Below are 10,250 nucleotides of genomic sequence, written 5' to 3'. Positions count from 1 at the left end.
TTTTGCTATAAAAGTCTGTTATTCTCTGCATTAAATCGCACTCAGCATCCACTCCTCTTGTGTGTGAGTTGTCTGTTTGCCATCTCCCCACCTATTCCAGTTCCTCCCCTAGGTGTCCTCCGTGGTCCCGACAGAACCCCGTCCGCGGCAAAGGATTGCACAGAGACCAGAGTTGAATCCCCAGAGTTGAAAAAAAAAGAAAAACATTGGAAAAAGCTATTTATTATTCTAAGTGTCCTCAATTTCAGACACTGGTAATGTTGAGTTATTGTTTGACATTAACCAATGAAGTGTGAAATTTAAGAAAATGAAAGATAGTTCCTTGGGTGGAGTGGAAAATATTTCGGCAGTTATAGGAAATGAAACACAATTAGGAGTTAAATTGAGGATACATTCAAGAGCAGTAGCCGTGGCTTCAGAGATGGGACAGAGCTAAATATGTTAGACATATGTTAAAAAGGAGAACATGGGGCTTGGAATGTAGTTTAGTGGTACAGTGCTTGCCTAGCATGCATGTAGCCCTGGGTTCAATTACTCAGTACCACATAAACAGAAAAAGCCAGAAGTTGCCCTGTGGCTCAGGTCAAAGGGTGCAAGACTTGTGCAAAAAAGAAGCTCAGTGACAGTGTGCAGGCCCTGAGTTCATGCTCCAGGACTGCCAAAAAATAAAAAGAGAGAACATGTCAATAATGAATGAGGGAGGGATCCAGAAACCAAATTCTTCACTGAATATTTTCTCTATTTCAATATCATTCCAGAGAGAAAAATTAGGCATAAAGATGGTCCAGAAAGAACATACCTCATGAAGTAATACAAGATTTAAAAAAAAAATATGGAACGCTTCACATATTTGCATGTCATCCTTGTGCAGGGACCATGCTAATCTCTGTATTGTTCCAATTTTAGTATATGTGCTGCCAAAGCGAGCACTACAAAAAAAAATTTTTTTACTGCAACTGGCCTGTAGAGAGAATCCATCAGACTTAATTGTGACTTGCAGTAGCACAAGAGCTCATTGTAATAGCACAAGTGCTATCTGGATATTATATATGGGTCCTGAGCATGATAAGAGCCTAGGTGCTATTCCTATTTTTTTCCTCAAGAATATTACTCTATTACTTAAACCACAGCCCCATTTCTGACTTTTCTGGTAAGGAAATGGAGATAAGAGTCTCATGGACTTTTCCTGGCTCACCTGGCATAACATTGGGATAACATTGGGATAACACCTGGGATAATATTAATAATGTTATCCCAAAATCTCAGCATTCTGAAGAGCTAGAATTATAGTTATGAGCCATTAGTACACAGAGAAATATTTCTTTTTCAGTGGAATGAATTAAGAATACAGATTCTTAAGGAAAATTCACCCTCAGTACTAAGTAAATCATCAAGAACAGTTCACGTGGATACACACACACACACACACACACAAGCACACAAGCAGACACACAAACCCACATAAACGTCTCAGGAATCTGTATCTCTTTCCCCTAAAGAGTAGTATGGTCTAATGGGCAAACTGTGGTGTCACAGTCATGTAATCCCAGATATCAAGAGGTAGAGGTATAGGAAGGAGTATGGGGTACTGAGGATGACTTGGGTGAAGTTAGCACAAGATCCTATATTAAAAGCAAACTGAAAAAGAAAGAAAAAGAGTTGGGTGCATGTAGGCACAAGTGGCAATTTATGTGCCTAGTAAGTTTAAGGCCCTCCGTTTAATCCTCACTTCCATGAAAAAGACAAAAAGAATAAAATCTCAGTCCATTTTGTCATTGTTTAAAATCAATTAAGCTGTATACTTCATGAGGAATATAAGGTCTATTTCAAGCCTAATAGTAGTAGCTGGATAGTCTATATAGCATGGTAGCACATGGGACAAGGCCCTGTAGGTGCATCATATCACAGAGGATCTCAGCATCATGGTATGTGCTAGAATGACAGGGAGTAAGGGGCATAGGTTGCTTTTAACAACTCATAACAGTGATAACGTTAGTCCCTTGAGAGTTGATGAGATAATATTTATCCATTTATGACTGAAACATCTTTTAAAGGTTCTACTTCCTGACACTGCTACATTGAATAGTTAAACTTCAGTATGAGCTTTGATGGTGACAGACCACTAACAGGCTTCTGACAGAGGCAGGTGAGACCATTGGAAGCCAAGGACGTTAATACAACTAGGCACCTTGGACAACTGCTTCGATCTCATTGATTCTGATATTTCCTGTATTTGGCGCCATCTCATAGTCAAGATCCATCAAGTCCATGTCTGTTCCATGTGCCAGTTTCAGTTATGCTGAGTGTTATATAAACCACTAGACAATAGGGAGAAATAGGATGGAGATAGGCACAAAAATGTAAGTTTGGCATTCTTCTTGGCCCTTAAATAACATTAAAAGATTTATGTAGGTAAGTCACGAGAAAGCTCTATGTCATTATAAAATACATATAGCCATATAATAACTACTCTATCACCCTGAAAGATACCTTGTAGAACAGCTTGTTTACACATAACACAGACACTCCTATGAACACAAAAGATGGAAAAAAACAAACAAGTTCCGGTTTACAAAAGTAATTGTCAACCTCAGAGTCAAAGCAGACACCCTGAAAACAGTACTGGAAAGAATAGGAGAAACACTAGGTCTCCTTGGCACAGGTCAAAATTTCCTTAATAGAGACCCAGAAACACAACAAATCATAGAAAGGTTGCACAAATGGGATTTCATGAAACTGCAGAGCTTGTGCATGGCAAAGGACATAACTAGCAAAATCCATAGAAAGCCCACCGATTAGGAGAAGATTAGCAATACAACAGACAAGGATCTCATATCTAAAATGTGCTTGGAACTCACAAAAATAAATCCTCCAACAACAAATCCTCAAAAAAACAACTGCGCAATAAATAAGTGGGCTAAAGACTTAAAGAGAAACTTCTCTGAAGAGGAAAGAAGATGGCCAATAGACACATGAAGAAATGCTCAACATTTCTAGCTATAAAAGAAAAGCAAATCACCAAAATTACTCAAGCTGATTTAAAATTTGGCAAAGGAGCAGGGTATAAAAATAACCATCAAAAATTAATGGCTTTTCTGTATGCCAATAATGAGAAAAGCGTGGTTGAAATCAGGAAAGCAACTCCATTCATAACAGCACCCCCAAAAAATATCTAGGAATTAATTTAACCAAAGAAGGGCAGGACCTCTATAATGAAAACTTTAAAAACCTGAAAAGGGAAATCAAAACAGAACTTACAAAGTGGTAAAACCACCCATGTTCCTGGATTGGAAAGATCAACATCGTGAAAATGGCAATACTTTCCAAGGCTTTCTACCAATTTAATGCAATACCTATAAATATTCCAACCCCTTTCTTCAACGAATTAAAGAGGCTATCCAAAAATTCATATAGAACAATAAAAAACCCAGAATAGAAAAAAATATCCTTATCATAAAGAACAGTGATGAAGGAATATCAATATCAAATTTCAAACTCTACTACAAAGCCATCGTAATTAAAACAGCTTGGTACTGGCACAAGAACGGACATCAGGAACAATGGAATAGAGTTGAAAAGGCAGAAATGAACGTACAGACATATAGCTACCTAATCTTCGATAAGGGAGCTAAAAAAATAGAATGGAAGAAAGCCTCTTAAGTAAATTGTGCTGGCAAAATTGGTTAATCACTTGTAGAAAATTAAGCTAGATCCTTATATATCAATCTGCACCAGAATCAACTCCAAATGGATCAAAGCCATCTGAGTCAAAGCAGACACTCTGATGGAATAGGATGGAATAGGAGAAACCCTAGGTTTCCTTGGCACAGGCCGAATTTTTTTTTAATGGAGACCCAGAAACACAACAAATCAAAGAAAGGTTGGACAAATGGGATTGCATGAAATTGCAGAGCTTCTACATGGCAAAGGACATAGTTAACAAGATCAATAGAAAGCCTATGGATTGGGAAAAGATCTTCACTAGCCATTAAACAGACAAGGGTCTCATATCTAAAATATACCTGTAACTCAAAAAATTAAATCTCCCAACAACCAATCCTCAAAGAAACCACTTCTCCATAAATAAGTGGGCTAAAGACTCAAAAAGAAACTTCTCTGAAGAGAAAAGAAGGATGGCCAATAGACACATGAAGAAATGCTCAACCTCCCTAGCCATAAAAGAAATGCTAATAAAAAGAACAGAAATACCATCTCACCACAGTTAGAATGGCTATAATCAAGAACTCTAATAACAACAGATGCTGGAGGGGATGTGGATAGAAGGAAAACTTACTGTATTGTTGTGGGAGTGTAAACGTGTTCAACCACTTTGGAAAGATTATGGAGGTTCTCAGAAGACTCCACATAGAGCTGCCCTATGACCCAGAACTACCACTTTTGGGCATTTACCCAAATGTTCACAAACAAGATCATACTAATGCTACCAGCAAGACTATGTTTATTGCAGAATTATTTACCATAACTATGATACGGAACCAACCCAGATACCCTTCAGTTGATGAATGGATCAAGGAAACGTGGTATATATACACAATTCCATGCCTCCATAGAATTTCTTTGTCCCATTTGTTAGGAAATGGAAAGACTTGGAACAAATTATATTAAGTGAAATAAGCCATACCCAAAGAAACATAGATCCCATGGTTTCTCTTATTTGCAATAACTAGTATATGTCTGAGAAAAGCAGAAATTTTTAGACAAGTTGATGTTAGGCGAAATGAACCCCAAGATATTTTTTTTCTTTCTTGTGATAGTTTCCAACATATTTATAAATTGATTTCTTTGTTGCTTTGTATGTACCTCCCCCATGGTATAACTCCTGTTTTCACTGCATTTGATTCTGGTATCCTGCATCTTGTATATACATTTTTCTAATTTGGAGAGGGTAAGGGAAAACACAAAATGCTTAAATAGGGATACAGGTTGACCCATTGTAAAAATGCAATGTACAAGACCCTACGTTGAAAACAAACATTAGAACTTCGGAGGTGGGGAGAATACTCGTGGAGGTGGGAGAGAAGGAATGGTAGTGGAAAAACAAAGGAGGAGGCAACAATGCTTGATAGGAAATATACTTGATAGGAAATTACCTTACTCATTTAATTGTAACCCCTCTGCACAGTATTTTTTTTATAATAAAAGACATACAAAAATTAATTCAATGTATGATTATGGGCCAGTACTAGGATTTGAATTTATGGGCCTTCCACTTACTTTCACACTTCAAACTGGGATCTCTATTTGTCTTTATTTATTTATTTTTTTAAATCAGGAATGCTTCACAAATATTCAAGTCATCCTTGCACAAGGGCCATGCTAATCTCTGTATCGTTCCAATTTTTGTATATGTGCTGCCAAAGTGAGCAATCTTTAATTTTTTGTTAATCTTTTTTTCAAGGATAAATCTAATAACACTGTCCCCTAATTTTGTATAAAATAAGTTTTAGACATATATTTAATATGTAATATATTTGTGAGATATATACATACTATTTATCTGCAGGAGTTGGGCACACTGCAACAATTGAAGGCACTGATTTAGTTTCACTGCTGTCATTCTATTTTAAGACTTTTTAAAATCAAAACATAGATGACCATGATATCATCGAATGTCCTGTCCAATATAGATTTGTGTGTATCAGGCAGGCTGTACCTCATGTCACACAAGAGTGCAAGAATAATAGGGTTTAGCTCATTACATAGTGGCTTATCAGGACATAGGAAATATCCCTCAATTTGGTTGAGCTGATCTCCATTGTTTGTTCTATACTATGCCTCTGCTTTGGCTCTGCAGTTTACCATTTCAAGATGATATTTTGTTCTTTTGGAGACAGATGAATGGAGAAATGTACGTGGCCTCCATGACAATTACCTGTATCTGGTTAAAATTCATACTTTCAAATGGGATATTTGTCATCCCTGTAGAATATAAATGAGGACTCCCAAGCACCAGCTATCTACTTTGCAGCCATTGTAATTTTCATGGAAGCACTATTTTATAGGGACAAAATTATGGTACCAAATACGTCCTTCAGCAACTACCCTTGGGAAATCCTTATGCTCATGCCAAAGTCATTGAACTTCACATTGCCTTTGTCATCCAACACGATGTTATTGGATTTAATGTTTCAGTCATTTTCAGTTTCATTAAAGTAATGCACAGTCCTCACAATCTGTTTGAATAAACTCCTGACTTCATTCTTGAATAGGCGGTATGATTTTCACATTTGTCTAAGGAGGTCTCTGGATGGCCAGTTCCACTACCAAGTATTTGTGCTCATCCATTTCCCTCACCTGATATGACCTGATCATGTGTGGGTGATGGAAAATCTTAATAATGTCCATCTCATTTAAACATTTTTTTGTGGGTCCTGGGGCTTGATCTCTGGGCCTGGGCACTGTCACTGAACTCTTCAGGTTATGTCTACTGCTCTACCACTTGAGCTACAGCACCACTTCCAACTCTTTCTGTTTATGTGGTGCTGAGGAATCGAACCCAGGGCCTCATTTATGTAAGGCAAACATCTACCACTGAGCCACCTTCCCTGCCTGTCCATCTTATTTTTGATTTAACAATTGTGGAAATCTCATCTTCAGGATTATTTTCACTACAAGCTTATTGACTACGAGGTGGTGCTAGGCCAAATTTACATATCCATAGCTTCCATAGTCAATGATTTCCTCCTTCATGGTATATTGTTCAGGGAAAATCTCCTCCTGCCATAGCTAATGATCACCTTCAAACTGTCTTGTTCAGTGAAAATCTCCTTCTCTGAAGAGCTTGAGGATAATTCATTATGTTCTTCCATCTTTCTGCGAAGATGCCAAGGAGTAAATCTACCTAAACTTAGCTAAGAAAATAAAAACCCCAGAGCAATAACCTAAAGGAAACTGTCAATGTAGCACTCAGTCCAGCAGGTCACTAGGAACTCTCAGCAATGTAATGGACTACAGAGACCACTCACAATGGTTGCAATGGACCAATCACAGCTTGGAATGAACCCACTGGATCTTCTTGTCTTGTGCCTGGAGGACTGTTGCCAAGGTTTCCACAGGGATGTGAGGTGCAGAGAGTGATGCCACTGGTGCTGCCATGGCAGAGTTGCAGGAACTTCAAGTCTATCAGAAAGTGCATTCTGTCCTTGTTGGCTTCAAGGTCCTAGGGTTGCTCCCAAATATTTTGTCCTTGAGTAGTATCCATGTTCTTATATCTGCTCCTGCCAGAACAGTGGGCATGTGCAGGAGCATACATCAACCAGTGGCTTCTATTCACTATATGTGCAAGTCTTGGAACTTGCTCCAACAATCTAAAAACAAAGTGGAATCCTATGTATTCCTAGATGCAGGGGACACATAACGAAGAGTTCAATTGGAAACTTTTCTTGACAATAAAGAGAAAATTCAAAGAAGTTGTTAAAGTATAAGAGGTGTCCCTCTTTGTTGAATTAGAACCTTCTTGCACAACTGCTTAAAATAATATTAAAGTCCTTATTTGTTATGGACTTGATTTAGTGTTTTGGTATCATATAATAAATAATTTTTGATCTTTAAAAAGTTGTAATATCAGTATGAACTTTGGTGTGTTTTTAATGGAATCCAAGATGAGGCCCATAGCTCTTGAGTAGATCTAAAACAATATCACATTCAACAATAGCATGTGGTTGAAAGTAGGCAAGTAGTACCAGCCTACTGTAAAGTGACTATTGCCAGGATGAATCTTCTGTAGAAATACTTTTTTTTTCCTTTTCAGTATTTACTAATAAAATACATCCATGTATTAATGGCAAGAAATTACTACTTTAATATAAATTATGTTCTCTATTCAGCTCAGTGAATTTTGACAACTATTTAATTATGTAATACTAAGAGTCCCCTTATAAAGTCAAAAAAATGGGCACTTTTGTCATTTACATTAAAATGCAAAGAAAATAAGTCCCAGTAAATTTTATACTTAGGTGGATAATGGAAAACAGCTGTTTGCTCACTCAGAAATTAAATCCAATAGGGTACTTCATGGCATCCATAATCTGAAAAGCTGCTCTAACTTTTGGCTTTTAAAGAACTCATCAGTTAACTCAAGATATTCAATGTATTTTTCTTTAAATGTAGAATGACTAATTTCAAAAGGATAGTGGTATTGCTTCAGAATCATCTGATACTGTAGCAAAATGCCCTATGCCATACATCGCCATGAAGTGGGTTATTAACATCTATAGGAGTGAGAAAAAATAGAGCATCATCATTTCTCATAATAGTTTCCTGTGAGATAGTTTACTTCAGAATCCTTGAAATCCATAAGGCAATGTGTTGATAAGTTCAAAGTGAAGAACAAGGGCTGGAGTAGGGAACTTAGGTGGTAGAACCCCTAACTAAACAATTGGAGGTCCTCCGCTTGAACTCTCCTACTGCCAAATCCATGAGTCTTCCTGTAGAGAAAGAGGTATAGCTGTTTATTTCAATTCCATTGTGATGCTATAACAAAACTCCTTAAGACAAGGTCCCAATAGCTTAGAGAAACTTATGTGTACTCAACAGAAATTCTGAAGGACATGATCTAGAACCAAGAAAATTCAATGCTCTGAGAGGTCAATTTCACCAGGCCTTTAATGTGTTCCCTTGTTGCTGCATTCTCACATGGTCAAAAGGCTAGAAACTTACTTAAAAGAAAATAACAGAGCTGAGAGACTTCTTCCCACCATCCAAATGAAGTTTAATTTATTTCAGATTATTATTTCTTCTGTCATGTCCCTCTTCCTCGTTTTTTGTTGTGCTTTATTTTTTAGCTGACTAGCCTTGAACACGTGAACCACGAAATAAAGCATGTTTGGATTTCAAATATGTACCCCCAAAATTATCTGTTGCTACTTCTTCTTTGGAAGTAAACCACTTACTAGCCCCAACCCCTGTGCTTTATTTTCCTTCCTGTATCATTTTTTAAAGTTTTTGGTCTATTTTGTATTTTGCAGGTGATATAACAAGGACACTTCACAGATATTAGGTGAATACTCGACCACTAAGTTTCAAATTCCCTGCATAGATTTTTTTTATTTTTTATTTTATTATTTTTAAACAAATTTTTTATTATAAAAAACTTTATGGAGGGGTTCCAGTTACAAGAGCAAGGTAATGAGTACATTTCTTATCAAGCATTGTTGACTCCTCCTTTGTTTTTCCCCTACAATTCCTTTCCTCCCATCTCCACAACTACTACTCTAACCACTTAAATTTGAAGTTTGTTTGAGATGTACAAGATGTTTTTATTTCTTCATTATTAGACTTCGTGTGTAACCAACTAATTGAAAGAATGTAAAAGTGTAAAACTGTAAACATGTTTGAATTTTTATGTAGACTACCATGCCATCTTGCTCACAAATCACAATATTTTCCTTCCATTGCAAACTTATGCAATTTTCTGTGATCTTGTTGTTGTTGTTGTTGTTGTTGTTGTTGTTCTTCTTCTTCTTCTTCTTCTTCTTCTTCTTCTTCTTCTTCTTCTTCTTCTTCTTCTTCTTCTTCTTCTTCTTCTTCTTCTTCTCCTTCTCCTCCTCCTTCTCCTCCTCCTTCTCCTCCTCCTTCTCCTCCTCCTTCTCCTCCTCCTTCTCCTCCTCCTTCTCCTCCTTCTCTCCTTCTCCTCCTCCTTCTCCTCCTTCTCTCCTTCTCCTCCTCCTTCTCCTCCTTCTCCTCCTTCTCCTCCTCCTCCTCCTCCTCCTCCTCCTCCTCCTCCTCCTCCTCCTCCTCCTCCTCCTCCTCCTCCTCCTCCTTCTTCTTCTGCTTCTTCTTCTGCTTCTTCTTCTGTTTCTTCTTCTGCTTCTTCTTCTGCTTCTTCTTCTGCTTCTTCTTCTGCTTCTTCTTCTGCTTCTTCTTCTGCTTCTTCTTCTTCTGCTTCTTCTTCTGCTTCTGCTTCTGCTTCTGCTTCTTCTTCTGCTTCTTCTGCTTCTTCTGCTTCTGCTTCTGCTTCTGCTTCTGCTTCTTCTTCTGCTTCTTCTTCTGCTTCTTCTTCTGCTTCTTCTTCTGCTTCTTCTGCTTCTTCTGCTTCTGCTTCTTCTTCTTCTTCTTCTTCTTCTTCTCCTTCTCCTTCTCCTTCCTCTCCTTCTCCTTCTTCTCCTTCTTCTCCTTCTTCTTTTTCTCCTTCTCCTTCTCCTTCTCCTTCTCCTTCTTCTCCTTCTCCTTCTCCTTCTCCTTCTCCTTCTCCTTCTTCTTCTTCTTCTTTTTCTTCTTCTTCTTCTTCT

General features: G+C 37.7%; 2 non-coding genes across 2 annotated transcripts; both read right to left on the bottom strand.

Moving 5' to 3' along the window:
- Positions 1-826: 826 nt before the first annotated feature.
- LOC138822184 (U6 spliceosomal RNA) lies at positions 827-930 on the bottom strand. The gene has a single exon (XR_011370377.1). It is a non-coding gene; the product is annotated as a U6 spliceosomal RNA (small nuclear RNA).
- Positions 931-5,284: 4,354 nt separating this feature from the next.
- LOC138822185 (U6 spliceosomal RNA) lies at positions 5,285-5,388 on the bottom strand. Its single transcript, XR_011370378.1, has one exon. It is a non-coding gene; the product is annotated as a U6 spliceosomal RNA (small nuclear RNA).
- Between the last annotated feature and the right edge of the window lie 4,862 nt (positions 5,389-10,250).

The sequence above is a fragment of the Dipodomys merriami genome, unplaced genomic scaffold, assembly GCF_024711535.1.
Source record: "Dipodomys merriami isolate MVZ:Mamm:240054 unplaced genomic scaffold, mDipMer1.0.p SCAF_998, whole genome shotgun sequence".
Taxonomy (NCBI): domain Eukaryota; kingdom Metazoa; phylum Chordata; class Mammalia; order Rodentia; family Heteromyidae; genus Dipodomys; species Dipodomys merriami.
Note: the sequence above shows the minus strand (reverse complement) of the source record. Positions and strands in the feature narration are given on the sequence as shown.